Source organism: Notamacropus eugenii, chromosome 3 (genome assembly GCF_028372415.1).
Source record: "Notamacropus eugenii isolate mMacEug1 chromosome 3, mMacEug1.pri_v2, whole genome shotgun sequence".
Lineage (NCBI taxonomy): Eukaryota > Metazoa > Chordata > Mammalia > Diprotodontia > Macropodidae > Notamacropus > Notamacropus eugenii.
Window position 1 is genome coordinate 19,490,205 of NC_092874.1, and position 16,687 is coordinate 19,506,891.

The 16,687-nt window shown below is 41.9% G+C and overlaps 1 protein-coding gene across 2 annotated transcripts in view; it reads left to right on the forward strand.

Annotated features, from left to right (window-relative positions):
• Nucleotides 1-16,687, forward strand: part of CREB5 (cAMP responsive element binding protein 5) — a 488,110-nt gene that overhangs the window by 216,877 nt on the left and 254,546 nt on the right. The window lies entirely within an intron of this gene.

The window sequence follows — 16,687 nt, forward strand, 5'->3', positions numbered from 1 at the left end:
TCCTAAGAAGTTCCCCATTGGTGAGATGAGGATGAGTCTACTTACCTCCCAGCCTGTCCTCTGTGGAATATTCATTTTTATTTCACAGTAAACCAAATAATTCTGAGTTAACCATGTTTGGTGATGGCACTCCCACTCAACTTCCGTGACTCACTTTTTGCAGACCTCCTGGGATTATTCATTTTTTGCTATCTAAATGAATCATGGGATTCCAGATGGGAAGAGATTTGAGGATGGACTGAAAAAAATGTTCTAGACTAAAGAAAAAGTATGATAGGATGCCTGGAGTTGGAATATGAGACAAAGGTGGAATGAACTGCCATATGGGGAGCCCAAGGATGAGTAAATCATAGGCATTCTGGAGGAAGTGTGGACAGAATCCTGGTCTGGGAATCAAGAGAGTTGGGTTTAAATCTTGCTTCTGACATTCAGTAAGTTAATGCTTATTAACTGTATGCAAGTCATTGAACCTCTGAGTTTGTTTCTTTATTTGTAAAAGGGGGATAACAATACATTCCTATCTACCTCACAAGATTATTTTTTTAAAAATGTGGCTTTCTCTGAGTTCCCCGTTCTCCTAACAAAACTCTAGTAGTGAATCTATATACACTAATCTTCTTGAGTACAGAGCTTTAATTCAAGACTTGTATGGCCTCATGGCATGGCATAAGGGGAGTGTGTTCCAATAAACTTAGCTAGGTTATCAGAACAGCCATGTCAAGTTATAGAAATAACTGGGACATTCAGTATTGGTCATCAATTTTGAGAATTTTTCAGAAATATCCCAAATGGCTAATTATCTTCCTACTCTTTGGAAGCTTGCCAATGTCAAAGGCCATTTCCAACATCATTTGTAGGGAGGAAGGCATAGGAATTCTTCTGACTCTGTCCTCGAAGCTGTACCAGGTACCTCCAGCCAATGGGCAACAAAGGGAGGACAAATTTGATGCCTCCAGAGATGGTGTCACTTCCTTAGGTAACATGCCCTGTTTCTTAATGAAAATGGATTTGGCTCATGACTGCTAGGGGGATAGGGTGGGAATGGAGAAGGTAGAGGGGGAGGAATCAATTTCTAAGAAAACAAGAATGAATCCTTGAATTCTTTCCATTTGAAGGGTCCAAATAATTGTCAAGAGAGAGCTGAGTAGGAACTTAGTGGTCATCTAGTTCAGTCAGTCAATAAGCATTATTATCTATTTACTATATTCTAGGCATAACGTTGGGGTTACAAATACAAACAAAAAAAAAGTCCCCTCCCTCAAGGACATTAAATTCTTTTTATTAACTATGTTTTTCTTTATTTCATTAAATATTTGCTAATTACATTTTTATTTTTAAATAATATTTTATTTTTTCCCCAGTTACATCAAGAAAAATTTTAACATCCATTTTTTTGTTTAAAAATATTTTATTATTTTTCAAGTAACAATTTTTTTTTCAAAAAAATTATTTATTTTCAGTTTTCAATATTCATTTCCACAAAATTTTGAGTTCTAAATTTTCTCCCTATCTTTCCCCTCCCCCCACCCTAAGACACCATGCATTCTGATTACCTGTTCCCTCAATCTGCCCTCTCTTCTATCACACATCTCTCTTCCCTGATTTCCATCTTCTCTCTTTTCTTGTAGGGAAAGATAGATTCCTATACAACATTACCTGTATTTCTTATTTTCCAATTGCATACAAAAACAATTCTTAACATTTATTCCTAGATCTTTGAGTTTCAACTTTTCTCCCTGCCTCCCTTCTTGCCTGTTCCCACTGAGAAGGCAAGCAATTCAATATAGGCTATATATATGTAGTTTTGCAAAACACTTCCATAATAGTCATGTTGTGAAAGACTAACTATATTTCCCTCCATCTTATCCTGCCTCCTCATTTATTCTATTCTCTCTTTTAACTTTGTCCCTCCCGTAAAGTGTTTACTTCTAATTACTCCCTCCTCCCATTTGCCCTCCCTTCTATCATCACCCCCACTGCCCACTTATCCCTTCTCCCCTACTTTCCTGTAATGTAAGATAGATTTTCATACCAAATTGAGTGTGCATGTTATTCCTTACTCAAGCCAAATGTGATGAGAGTAAGTTTCACTTTTCCCCTCTCACCTCCCCACTTTTCCCCTCCATTGAAAAAGCTTTTTCTTGCCTCTTTTGTGAGAGATAATTTGCCCCATTCCATTTCTCCCTTTCTTCTCCTAATGTATTCCTCTCTCCTTAATTTTATTTTTTAGATATAATTCCTTCCTATTCAACTCACTCTGTGCTCTCTATTTGTGTGTGTATGTGTGTGTGTGTGTGTGTGTGTATAATTCCTCCAACTAACCAAATCAAATACTGAGAAAAGTTTCAAAAGTTAAAAATATTATCTTTCCATGTAGGAATGTAAACAGTTCAACTTTAGTAAGTCGCTTATGATTTCTCTTTCCTGTTTACCTTGTCATTCTTCTCTTGATTCTTGTACTTGAAAGTCAAATTTTCTATTCAGCTCTGGTCTTTTCATCAGGAATGCTTGAAAGTCCTCTGTTTCATTGAATGATCATTTTTTTCTTCCGAAGTATTATACACAGTTTTGCTAGGTAGGTGATTCTTGGTTTTAATCCTAGTTCCTTTGACTTCTGGAATATCATATTCCAAGCCCTTTGATCCCTTAAGGAAGAAGCTGCTAGATCTTGTGTTATCCTGATTGTATTTCCCTAATACTCAAACTGTTTCTTTCTGGATGATTGCAATATTTTCTCCTTGACCTGGGAACTCTGGAATTTGGCTACAATATTCCCAGGAGTTTTCCTTGTGGAATCTCTTTCAGGAGGTGATCGATGAATTCTTTCCATTTCTATTTCACCCTCTGATTCTAGAATCTCAGGGCAGTTTTCCTTGATAATTTCATGAAAGATAATGTCTAGGCTCTTTTTTTCATCATGGCTTTCAGGTAGCCCTGTAATTTTTAAATTGTGTCTCCTGGATCTGTTTTCCAGATCAGTTGTTTTTCCAGTGAGATATTTTACATTGTTTTCTATTTTTTCATTCTTTTGATTTTGTTTTGTAATTTCTTGGTTTCTCATAAAGTCATTAGCTTCCATCTGCTGAATTCTAATTTTTAAAGAACTATTTTCTTCACTGAGCTTTTGAACCTCCTTTTCCATTTGGCTAATTCTGTTTTTTAAAGCATTTTTCTTCTCATTGGCTTTTTGGATCTCTTTTGCCATTTGCATTAGTCTGTTTTTAAAGGTGTTATTTTCTTCAGCATTTTTTGGGTCTCCTTTAGCAAGCTGTTGACTCTCTTTTCATGATTTTCTTGCATCATTCTCATTTCTCTTCCCAATTTTTCCTCCACCTCTCTTACTTGATTTTAAAAATCTCTTTTGAGCTCTTCAATGGCCTGATACCATTGCATATTTATTTTGGAGGTTTTGGATGAAGAAGCCTTGATTTTGATGTCTTCCTCTAATGATATGCTTTGTTCTTCCTCATCGGAAAGGATGGAAGAAAATACCTATTCACCAAGAAAGTAACCTTCTATAGTCTTATTTTTTCCCCTTTTTGGGGGCATTTTCCCAGGCAATTACTTTAATTTTGAGTCCTTTGTCAAGTGGTGGGTATATTCTAGGGATCTGTAAGTTTTCAGTTCCTCCAAGGTGACACAATCAAGGGAAAGTTTACTCCTCTCCTGGCCTGATCTCTGGTCTGGGAGCAACCGCAAGCTTTGCTGCCCAGGATCTGCTAGTAGGGTTCCCTTTCCACAGCTGCCTCCAATTGCACCATGCCAGTGCTCCTCCTTACCCCAGGACCTCCACTCAGGGCTGAGATTCACATCAGCAGCTTAATTCCCCCAGGGTCTTTAGCTTGAGGGCTCCAAAAATGGATGCTACAGCTGCCTGGGGCCAGGGCTAGGGCAGAACCCTGCTCTCTTCTCACTCAGGTGAAAGAGCTTTCTCATTGACATTTGAAGCTGTCTCTGGCATTTGTGGGTTGAGGAATCTGGGAACCACAGCTGCTACCTGGAATTCTACATCCTGAAGCCTGCTTCAGTCCTGTTAGTGTCACATCACATGACCAACGCTGTGCTGTGCTCTATGGGCTGCATTTCGTTCTGAGCCCAGTGTGATGGACCTTTCCTGTCAGCCTTCCAGGCTGCCTTGGGCTGGAAATCTCTTTCACTCTGTCATTTTGTTTAGAGTCATTTTTACAGTTATTTTATGGCCTTTGATGGGGGAGCTATAGCAGGTCTGTCCTTCTCCTCTACCATCTTGTCTCTGCCCCACTTTAGCATTCATTTTTACAAGATTTTGAGTTCCACATTTTTCTTTGTGCCTCACTCTCTTCTAAAAACGGTAGGTAGTTTGAAATAGTTTATACATGTGCTATCAGGTAAAAATATTCCATTAGTCACAGTTGTGAAAGAATAAACAGATTAAAAAAATAAGAGAGAAAGAATAAAATAAATGAATAAAAATGCTTCCATCTGGATCCAGAGTTCATTCATTCTTTATTTGGATATGGATAGCATTTTCCTTCCTTTGTGAGTCCTTTGTACTTGACTTGCATCATCATATTGCTGAGAAGAGCTGAGTCATTCTTAGTTGTTCATCACACCATGTTGCTGTTGCTGTATGCAATGTTTTCCTGGTTCTGCTTATTTCACTTTGTATCAGTTCGTACAAGTCTTTCCAGGATTTTCTCAAATTTGCCTTTTTATCATTCCTTATTGCACAATAATATTCTATTACATTCATATACCACAACTTATTCAGCCATTCCTTTACTGATAGGTATCCCCTCAATTTTCAATATTTTACCACCAAAAGAACTGCTATAAATATTTTTTTTTTTGTACATGTATGTCCCTTTCCCTTTTTAATGATCTCTTTGGAATATAGGCCAAGTAGTGGTATTGCTGGATCAAAGGGTATGCAGAGTTTTGTTGCCCCTTGGAAATTGTTCCAAATTGTTCTTCAGAATGCTTGGATCAGTTCACAACTCCACCAACAGTGCATCAATGTCCCAATTTTTCCATATCCTCTCCAAAATTTATCATTTTCCCTTTTTGTCATAGGAACTAATCTGAAATCTGTGAGGTGGTGTCTCAGAGGAGTTTTAATTTGCATTTCCCTAAACAAAAGTGACTTAGAACACCTCTTCGTATGCTTCTAGATCGCTTTGATTTTACCAATCATATTTTTCAAAAATTTTAACATTCATCTAAAAAACTTTACGTTCCAAATTGTCTTTCTTTCTCCTCGACCTCCCTCACCCCATGAGAAGACAAGTAATGTGACATCAGTGATACATATGAAATCATATAAAACATATTAGTTGCTGTAAGTTCTAATGGGGAAAGATAATAGCTCCCCTAATTTTAGTAGAGGTGTAAAGCAGATAGGAATTTCCTGGGAGAAACATGGTGGCAAAGTCCAGAATGAGGGATGGCTGCTCTGGGATCTTTCACCAAAATTGAGCTTCTTGGAAGAGCTCACTAGTGGGAGAAGGGGCAGCTGAGTTCAAGCCCCTCACTTTACAGATGTGGAAACTGAGGCTTTACTAGGAACAGAGCCAGAATCTGTTCCTTTCATTCTTATTAACAGACTGGTCACTGGCAAGCCAATTCCCCCTCTGCTCCTCTGTTTCCTAACCTATAAAATGAGAGTGATGAGTGTAAACAGCAAATAAATTAATGTAGGTAAAGGGCTTATGGTGGGATGTGAAGAGCCCAGATTTGAACCCAGGTCATACAAATCCATATTCTTCTGGAGAACATCTTTATTAGACATGGCCAACAATTTGTAACCAGGGCTGATATTCTGTAATGTTTTTCATTCATCATATCTTTTGACCTTCCAAATGACTCCAGGGACTAGATATTTTATGCATTATTAATCCCATTTTACAAAGCAGGAAATTGAGGCTCAGAGATGTTAGGTCCCAAGGGTCAGAAGTGAGATTTTGACCCAGACCTGTTCACTCTCTCATTTTGTCTTCATGACTCAAGGGAATGAGGATAACACAGATTAAATCAATCCTGGTTTCCTCTGGTTTATGTGGAGAAATTCTACTGCCTTGGTGGCACTGAGTTGCTTGTTCTGAAGGGGCTGTGTCATGACTTATATGGCTCTTCTGTCTTTTAAGTGGCTTTGCACCCACCCCACCTAATGGGCAAATGGAGAGTAACTTGGAGCCCTTTAGATTTCCAGGCTTGGTGGTATCGGGATGACTGGAAGTTTGAGCTATTTCCAGGGTGAGGCATGCCCACCCTCCCCTCCTGGAGTTCTGTGATTGTTTTATCATTGGTCTTAACCCTAAGGGTCAGCAGGGGTGCAGCGGCTTTTCTGGAAGTGATTATCAGCACCTGCTTCAGCTCAGCCAGTTTCACTTCCAGAAAAATTGCTAATCACCTCCGAGACTCCTAAGGCCTGGATGCTGAAATCCATCCACGTGGAAGGGTGGGGACAAAGAGGCAACCTTGCTTGTTGATTGACTGACTGACTGATTGATAATGGCCAGGCTTTGAGTTCTGCAAAGTTGGGGGGGGCACACCCTTGGCTGCTCTCCACTTTCTGCAGGTGAGTGTTTCTGAATCTGTGGCGTCAGTGACCAACTTCCATGGAACTGGCTACAGCTGAGTGGCCTTGTCCTCCAAGGAAACTGGGCTTCCAAGCAGGGTTAGGCAGGACAGGGCCTTTCAAGAGTAATCTCAAACCAGATTTCTGGGGCGTGTGTGTGTCAGTGTTTGTGAGTTAGTGTGTGTGTCATTGTGTGTGTCAGTGTGTGTGTGTCAATGTGTGTGTCGTGTATGTGTGTGTGTGTCATTGTGTGTGTGTGTGTTCATTCCTTTAAATCCTCTCAATAAAAGCCATCCCACTATTTTTGTTCTTCCTAAATCATCTGGCACAACTGAGAGACATCCATGTGACTGCCCATGTTTACTGGCAGGGTTATCCTTTCTCTTTCTTTCTCTTTCTTCCTTTCTTCCTTTCTTCCTTTCTTCCTTCCTTCCTTCCTTCCTTCCTTCCTTCCTTCCTTCCTTCCTCCCTTCCTTCCTTCCTTCCTTCCTTCCTTCCTTCCTTCCTTCCTTCCTTCCTTCCTTCCTTCCTTCCATCCTTCCATCCTTCCTGTCTTTCTGTCTCTCTTTTTTTCTCTTTCCAGCATACCCAGTCAAACCTCGAGGATTCCTTGGGTCATGTAACTATTTTTTTCTTTCCTTCTGAGATCCAATCACACATTTCCTGGGCTACAAAATATTTCTAATCTAGAATTAGTCTCCCCATTTTACAGATAAGGAAGCTGAGGCTCAGAGAGGTTAGGGGGGTTGCCCCAGTTCACACAGCTGGTAACTGACTGACCCCATCCCAGGTTTTCTCACTCTGTTGTTACCTTCTTCTGGGTGGCTGCTTCTCCTTCACAGAGCAAAGGCCCATTTCATTAGAGGCCCAGTGTCCCCACAGAAAGCATCTTTTTCTTTTTCATTTTATATTCTGAAGTCAATTAGAAAAGCTGTGAGTTTGGTGGTGTTTGGTGGCACCTCAAACTTTGGGGTTAAAAGTCTCTTTTCACTGCACTTCACCTTAATTTTTAAACTAGCATGTGAGACCACTTTGATCCAGAGGGCTTCTTCATCCTCTTGTTCTGAGTCTTGGCAGCAAGGGGGCATGACAGATGAATGACTGCACTAGAAAGATTTGAGTTTGACTCGTTTCTCAGATACTAGTTATATGACCCTGGCCAAGTTGTCTTGACTTCTGCCTGCCTCAGTTTTCTAATCTGCAAAAAGTGGGAAGGGATTGATTTGGTAGTCTCTAAGCCTCTTGTAACTCTAAATCCACGATCCTCTGATCTAAGATTTACCATTGTGCTCTAGGTGACATTTTCTTATTTCTTAAATTGTCTTTCATAAAGTAATTTTCAAAACAATTTGAAATATTTTTCTCCCTGCCTTATTTTTCCATCATTGTTACTTCATAACCCCCATAGCAGCACCCAGAGGAGACAAATCAGCACATTGGTTTTGTATCCCCTGATGCCAAGCACAGTGCCTGGAACAGTGTGGGGGCTTAATACATACTTGCTGAACAGCCATCCGTGAAGATCTATGCTATTTTCCTCACCCATAGCTCAGGACCACTCAGCCTTACCATCAGTCTTTGGAAAATCTCGTTTACCAGCCACTGCATGCAGCAGATTTCTAAAATCTTTTGCTGTTGTTTTCTTTCATACTATTCTCATCATTTTGTAAACCATCTTCCTGGTTTTTTCACTTTGCATCACAATTGAGGAAATACACTTAGTCTCAGTACCCTCTAAATTTAAGGCCCTGGTGCAAGGTTCCAGTCACCCTGACCCAGTTAAAGATCCAATTCAACCTCAGTTTTGCCAAACTCACAAACCTCCAATAGGCATGCTAGTCATCTTGCATGTCTGGAAAACGCCATTTTTATGGATTTTATCCACGCATTTGTCACAGATGCAATTTCTATTCTCATGCTCAAACTTGAAGAGGGATTCTTTCTGTCTAGAGATTATTTGTATGTGCTCTTTTCTACTCCCCTCACTGAGGCCCCACTAGCTGTGTCCCTTCCCTCTCTGAACAAGAACATTTGATAAAATTTCCCCTGGAGCCTCTCAAAGTTCCTGTGTAAAATAAGTGGGGTGTGGGGTGGGGGAGGAGAGGGTTGGACTGGCTGACCTCAGTGCTATCTGCCAGCTGGAGATCTATGAGCATATGTGTATGTATATGTGTGTACATGCATGTATGCATGTATGGGTTTGATTCTACCTAAAGGACTCAGTGACTTAGCTCCATGGACTCCCTCTCCCCAGACCCACCTGAACAAGAAAGCCAGTTTGATTAGTGATCAAGGGGATATTGGCTTCTCTTTTGAGTCGATGGGCCCTCCTTGATTTCACCCTCCTCAGTTTTACACGACTTGGCAGGCAGGAGGCAGCTACCCTGCTCTTGTGAGAGGAGAACCACACTGAGCAGCCTCATAGCAAGAAATCCAGTAAAGACACAGCACAGGTGGGGAAAAACTCATGAACATCAAAAACACGATTTGTCTCCTCTGTTGTGTGTCTGTCCCATCTCTGACCTTTGCTGTCTTGGGGAACCCTGACAAGTCACTTGGATTCTGTGTCCCCTAGGCAACTCTCTAAGATTATAAGACATGGGGAAAGGAGTGATGTGCATTGGTGGAGGGATGTTCCTCTTCTGGAATTCCCTTTATTAGTGAAATCATAGGTCCAGTCCTCATCCAGTCCCTATCACGTATCTAAAACCACTCAAGCTCAAGTCCAGTTTCCAATGGCTAGAGACTAGTGGTACAGTGGATAGAGTGTTGGACTTGGATTCAACAAGACCTGAATCCAGCTGCTACCTCAGAATCTTGTTAGCTTTGTGACTCTGGGAAATTTACCACATTCTTGTCAGACTTCAGGTTCCTCATCTGAAAAATTGGGGTATGAATAGTGTTTGCATCATAGGGTCATTAAAAGGCTCAGATGAAACTACATATACAAATATATGCACAGATAGGTAGATGATAAGAAGATAACAGATGATACTAGCTAGCTAGCTAGGTGCTCGTGGTAATAGATGATAGATACAGATGGATAGATGATAGAGAGATAAATGGGCAGATATATCTTGCGTTACAAACTTTAAAGCCCTATGGAAGTGCTAGCTCTTCTAAGTCCAGGGAGAACTGATCTTACAGCTTTATAACTGCCACAAAAAAGGAATACTGAGTACAAACATTCAACAGCTTGTATGAAAGGATGCTCCAAATCACATTTGATAAAATGCTGATTAAAACACCTCTCACTCAACAGCTTGGCAAAGATGATGGAAAAAATTCAAAGGGTGAATGTTGTGGGAATGGAGGGAGACAGACAGACTAATGGACTGTTGTTGGAACAGTGAATTGATGCAATTAATCTGGAAAATAATTTGAATTTATTCCTCCTCATCCCCTTTCCCCCATTAAACTATACACACCCTTTGGCCAGTCCACCAATGCTTAGTATATTTCTCAGCTGTGTTGATGACAGTCAATCAACAGGAATTTATTAAGGTCTTGCTATGTACCAGGGCACCATGACAGATTCTGGGATTATAAAAAACAGTAAAAACATAGTCCCTGCTTTCAAAGATCTCACATTCTAGTGGAAGGATACATCAGGCAAATAGACAAAAAGACTGGCAAAGATCTCATTTCTACAAATATTTTCTTCGTGGTTCCAAAGACCTGGAAGCTAGTGATTGTCCATTGGTTGGGAAATGGTTGACCATATGATGGTACATGAATGAAATGGAATACATGATTAGAAATGACAGCTTTAAAGAATTCAAAGATATTTTGGAAGGCTCCAGGGGAAAGTTTATCCAATGTTCTTGTCCAGAGAGAGGGAAGGGACACAGCTAGTGGGGCCTCAGGGAGGGGAGTAGAAAAGAGCACATACAATAATCTCTAGACAGAAAGAATCCCTCTTCAAGTTTGAGCATGAGAATAGAAATTGTGTCTGTGACAAACGCGTGGATAAAATCCATAAAAATGGGGTTTTCCAGACATGCAGGATGACTAGCACTCCTGTTGGAGGTTTGTGAGTTTGGCAAAACTGAGGTTGGATTGGATCTTTAACTGGGTCAGGGGACTGGAGGTATTGACAATACTTAGGCTCCTTCAGCTGGAAGAAGCAGCTGAACTGAGGTTCTCGTTTGCCAGACAAGTCAGCTCCCAGGTGGCAGCTTTCTCTCTCCCAACAAGGAGGGCCCCTCCCTGTCTCCCCAGGACTGAGGGTCTGCCCATTGCGGTTACAGCAGTGCCTCGCAGAGTTTGAGATCAAGTATCTTATTTTGGATGAGGGTCGAACCAAGGGTCTGCAAAAGGCACTCAGTTGGAGAAGGGACTATAAAAAATGACAACCGCCGGGATTTATTATTTTTTTAGAGAAGATTATCAATGAAGACCCTCCCCTGTACCCACTCCCCGCCCCCGCCTGTCCCAGAACAAGGGCCAATAGGATGCTTTTCCCCTATGGATGCTCAGAAGCCTTTGCCCATTTAAAGAGGCTCCACCTCTTCTTACTCATTCTCCTCTTTCCCTCCTCCTTCTCTTCTCCCTTCTGCTTCTTTCCTCACCTTCCTCCTTTCTCCTAATCCCTCCTTTTTTCCCTCCTTGTCCTTCTCCCTCATCTTCTTTCTTCCTCCTTTTCCCTTTCCCCCTCCTCCTCTATGGAGTTAAACTGAACCCTGGCTTCCCTTCCTCCCCCTGCCTTCCTTTGTTTTTGTCCAGACTTTGCCCTGTCCAGCAAACACTGAACAGCCCCGGACATGGCATTTCCTGGCTAATGTCACTAGTGATAAACTGTGTTTATTAATCATGACGTGAGTCATTATCTGCCTCTGCATCTGAGGTTACTCCTGTTTCATGAAGCACCCTTGCGCGCGCGCGCACACACACACACACACACACACACACACACACACACACACACACACACACACACACACACACACACACACACACACACACACACACACACACACTCACGCTGCCCTCCCCCGTCACCCACCACCATTCTGGCTTTGGTCTTTCCTTCTCTTCAGGGGAAAAGGAGTTGAGAATCCCCCCCAGCCCCTCCCCTAGCTCCACCCCCTGCCCACCCCCTCTCTCAGTCCCTGCCCCTCCCTTTGCTCCCCCTCCCCCCCCCCCCCCCCCCCGTTCGACACATATTTCTATCTTGTTTAGTATTTTCCTTTTATTAGAATGGGGCTGGAGGAGAAGTGTGGAGAAGGGGAAATGAAACTCAAAAGAAAAATTTCTACTTTAGAACAGGTTGTGATTTGTGTGGGGTCTTTCTTCCTCTTCCTCCTCCTCTCCCTCCTCCTCCTCCTCTCCCTCCTCCTCCTCCTCCTCCTCCTCCTCCTTCTACTCTTTTTAAGTTATCTTCATTTCCAAATATGTTTTCCTCCATTCTATGCCCCAGGAACATCCCTTGTAATAGAGGCATGGCCATTGGGACTACAACTGTGAGTTCAGTGATATAAGGAGCTTTCTAGTGAGGAACCCCTCTCCATCTATGCATGTCAGCACCCCTTTGCAACTTAGAGTCTTACTATCTTTTTTGGAGCATCAAAAGGTTATGTGACTTGCCTAGGATCTCAAACTAGGATGTATCAATTAGTTAGTCCATCAACAAACATTTATTAAGTGCTAACTATGTGCTAGGCACCATGCTAAGTGCTTAGGTATACAAAGAAAGACAAAATCGTGGTCCCTTCATTCAGATGCATTAGAGATAAAACTTATACCTATGTCTTCCTGATTCTGAGAACCAACTCTCTACCCATAACACCATTTCCGTTGTCTCTTATAATAAAGATAGAGAAAGAAAAAAGCTTCACAAAACTCACAATCAACTGTTTATGATGATGTACCCTTTGTTCCACACCCATGGCCCCTCACCTCTCCTGTGAAGATGAGGGGTATATTTTGTCATCTTTCTACTGGGGCCGAGCTTGGTCATTGTAATTAGTTTCTCAGTTACTTTGTCGTTGTTACTGTTGTATGGAGTTTCCCAGGTTCTGCTGACTTCACTTTGCATGTGAAGCTCCCAGGCTTACTACCTGGTATTCATGCTTCACATCCACCAATTCATAGAGGATGGTGATATCCCATGACATTCATGTGCCCGTAGCTTAGTTAGCTACTCCCTAGGGCATCTTCTTTCTGTTACACACACACACACACAACTGCTATAAATAGTTGGCATGTATGGGACCTTTCATATACCTCCTTTGGGTATATGCCTAGCAATGATGTGTTGGGTCAGAGGGCATGGACATTTTTATCACCTCCTTAGCACAATTGCAAATCACTATTTACTGTGGTTAGACAAATTCACAACTCCAACAGTGCATTAGCATGCCTTTCTTTCCGTCAACACTGGGGGGTTTTTAGGATGGAAACTCATGAATTCCCTGAGCCATTTGGACTAATAGTACTATAGACTTAGAAGTGGAGGGGTCATCTTGTCTAGTCCTCTAGTTTGAGAGATGGAACAACTGGAGCTTAGACAAGTCAAGTGATGTGCCTAAGGTTGTATACATCATAAGCAGCAAAGCTTAGGCTGGAGTGCAGGTCCATGAGTTCAAATTCAGCCCTTTCCACCAAGCCACAGTTATTTAAAAGGAAATGGTTCAAGGTGGCCATTGCTGTGTAGGTGAGGAAGGTTAGCAGAGATGCCACTGACAATTCAGGATGATTCCTTTTGTGAAATACACCAACTTCACCATTGGCCCATTGTCTTTTCCTTGGAATATTGAAATGGCCTCCTGATTTCTCAGCCTCCAGGCTCTCCTTTCTCTGATCCATCCTCCCAACAGCATCCTTTGCTTCTACCCTATGTTACTGCCCTGCTCAAAAGTCTTCAGTGGCTCCCTACTTACTCTAGGATAAAATATATTCCCCATAGCCTGGCTCCTAACTACTTTTCTGGGCTTACTTCTCATTACCCCAATTATAACTAACACACTTCTCGGGGGCAAGCCCTGTCTTTTCCTATTTGTGCCTCAGTGTTTAAAATACTTTTTCATTCATTCATTCATTCATTCACTCACTCACTCACACTCTTCTTAATGCCTAACTAAACTTTACCCTATGTTCCCCAAACTCTACTTTCCCACCTCCTGCCCTTTGCGCAGGTCCCTCCTGCATGCGATGCCCTCTCTCCTCATCTCTAACTTTTATAATCCTTAGCTTCCTTCAAGTTTTAGCCCCAGTGCCAGCTTCTACATTGAATTTCCCTCTATCCTTTCAGCTGTTTGCTTTCTCATCCTCTTCCAATTTCCTCCTCTTACTTATCTAAAAGGCAGCTAGTGGTTGTAGTAGATAGACCCCTGGACTCAGAAGAAGGAAGACCTGAGTTAAAATCCTGTCTCAGATACTTACTAGCTATATGATCCTGTGTAAGTCACTTTAAAAAATAACCCTTTACCTGCCTCAATTTCCTTATCGGTAAAATGTAGATAATCATGGCATGTATTTCCCAAGACTGTTGTGAGGATCAAATGCTTTGCAAATCATAAAGTACCTTGGAAATATTATGAATGGTGATGATGTTTGACTTACCCCTATCCCCTAGTATGGTGTAAGCCCCTTGAGCACAATGACTGGTTTTATTTTTCTTCTTTTAAGTTTCACTCCCTGGTACTGTGCTTTGTGCACAGTAGGTGGTTAATCAAGACTTGTCTAATTGTACTAACATCAAGAGTTTGGCTCAAGAATCACAACTTGAAAATATGATAAGAGCAACTTTAAATGAGGAATGGACCATGACTCCATCCCTCCCCTGACATTCTGTGAAATAGCCTGACTCCCTGGTCCTCGGAATTCATGACTTCTCCTCCAGCATATCTAAGTTCAGTTCACTCTCAGGGTTGTCTGAAGAAGGAGGTCACCATGTTGGTGCCCTTGGTATTTCATGAGCTGGTGGAGCACGTTATTCACTTTTCTCACATTTCTGAATGACAGGATTTTCTTAGTTTCTCCTAGATGCGAGTAAGAGCGTGTCCTCATTAGCAGTGACAAATGCAGACTACAACGTATTACCAGCCACTAAATACATAAAAGACATGGGTGTCATTAGAAAGATGCCTGGTCAGAAAAGAAGGTGAGCTGATCATGCGACAAGAGGGGCAAACAGTCTATTGGCAGCCTTCACTGGTATCCATACAATGTCAACCCCATGTGTCAGTTTAACCTTAAATGTAGAATGTAAATGATGCAGGCCAGAGTCCATGGATGGATTATGATCTACACACTAGAGGATTACCCTAAATCAGTAAGACCGTAGATCCATTGACACATTGAGTATCATTCTTATGATCATCTGTATCAATAATGAGTTATTTGCCTGCCGCCGATTGACCGTGTCCAGCATTACCCTAAAGAGTTCATGAGACGTGGGAGTGAACCTCAAGAATTTTGACATCTGAATCGAGGTGATAGGAACGGAGGGCCTCTAGCCTGAGCTTTGGGGTGCTCGGGGATCCTTTGTTCCTTTCAAAGGGAACTATGTCTGCTTCCTTCATGTGGTCTTTGGCATTCTCCCTCCTTGCCGCATTATCAGTGATCTTTTTCCCTCTTGAAATGATTTTGCAGGACTTTGTAAATGCTTTCCTCCTCCTTACATTGTCTGTATTATGTAAGCTCTTTTAAAAGAACAGCGTCCCTTTCATTGTTGTCCCCCAGGCCTGGCTGAACGGCTGGCAGATAGTAGAGACTTGGTAAATATTTATTGAGTTGAGTGGAATGGAATTTGGTTCTTAAAATTTGCAGGCCCATAATCATGCATCTTTGAAATAGATGTGAGGTAGACCCATAAAACAGTCCAGTAGCCTGGAAAGTTTATATATCCCTAGGTAGTGGTAAACACCAGTCATCTCAAGTAAGATGGCAGAACTAAGAGCTCCATGTTGTCCTTGGGCTCCTGTCTTACCCAAACATTCTGCTTTTCCCAGTGCCTAGCACAGTGTTCTGCATGTGTGCAAATATGATCCAGCATTTAGTCAAAGGGAACTCTACATATGGAAACTCCCTTGTACCATTCAGATTGCAACCCTTCTGTGACTTAAGAGAACAGTCCTGGAGAATTGCCTGATGTTCAGAGAAGATTTGGACTCAGGTTTTCCTTTCAGAATCTGCCTCTTGAACTCTGAATACAGTAGAGACTAAAGAAAACTTTAGTTAAATTGAAGTGAGTGATTGTCAAATACTTTGCCCATAACATTTTTCTTTTTCATTTTGACCAAATTTATGTGAGCCACAAACAGTGTTCACAAGAAGGCAAGGTAGAGGAGTAGGAAAAAGGAAGACTGGGTCTAAGGGCTGGAGGTGCCAAGAAGGTGCCTACTTTGCCCTCAGTGCCAAACACAGTGCCAGGTACCTAGATAGATTTTAATAAATACTTGTTGATGGATGGATAGATGTGCATTTCTTTGGTCCAGTGTTCATATAAAATGCTTTTGTCTATAGACCCGTCACGGGTTTTCTGAAGGCAGCACCCGATGAGAGAAGTCTGGTTATTTTTTTTTCTTGCTGCCAACCTGGAAAGACTTGCCCCATCTTCAGCATGGGTGGAAGGTTCAGCCCTTGCAGGCATATGGGAACATCAGGCCATAAACCTCTGTGTGTGTTGGCTGGAACCCATTGCCTTGATGCATACCCAACTTGTTGGGGAGTTCAAAGGATCTGGCTGCCATGAGTGCCAGGCTGGGACATGGGCAGAAGAGATGGATTCAGTTCAATTCATACAACCCTTGGACTAGAGATGGAAAGGTCCACCAGTGACCATCTAGTCTACCCTCACCTCATTTTAGGAGATAAGGAAATTGAGGCCTGGGGAGCAGATGATTTTCCTGAGGGTTAGAGACTGTCTGGGGCTGCCAGTCACAAGAGTCCCCTATCATATACCAGCACCATGGCCTGGGTGACAGATGATATTGATTAGCCAGACTAAATGTCACCGTTGTTCTGGACTCTTCACTGGAGGCATTCCAAGAGCATTCGAGACATAAGATGTTAGCGTTTTCCTCCTCTTCATCTGTTTCTCTCTCCCCCCTCTCCAAGGACTGTAACTCATTCTGTCAAATCTGAGTGTTGTCCCCTTCAGACCTTGGAATAAATCTTTGACCAGCA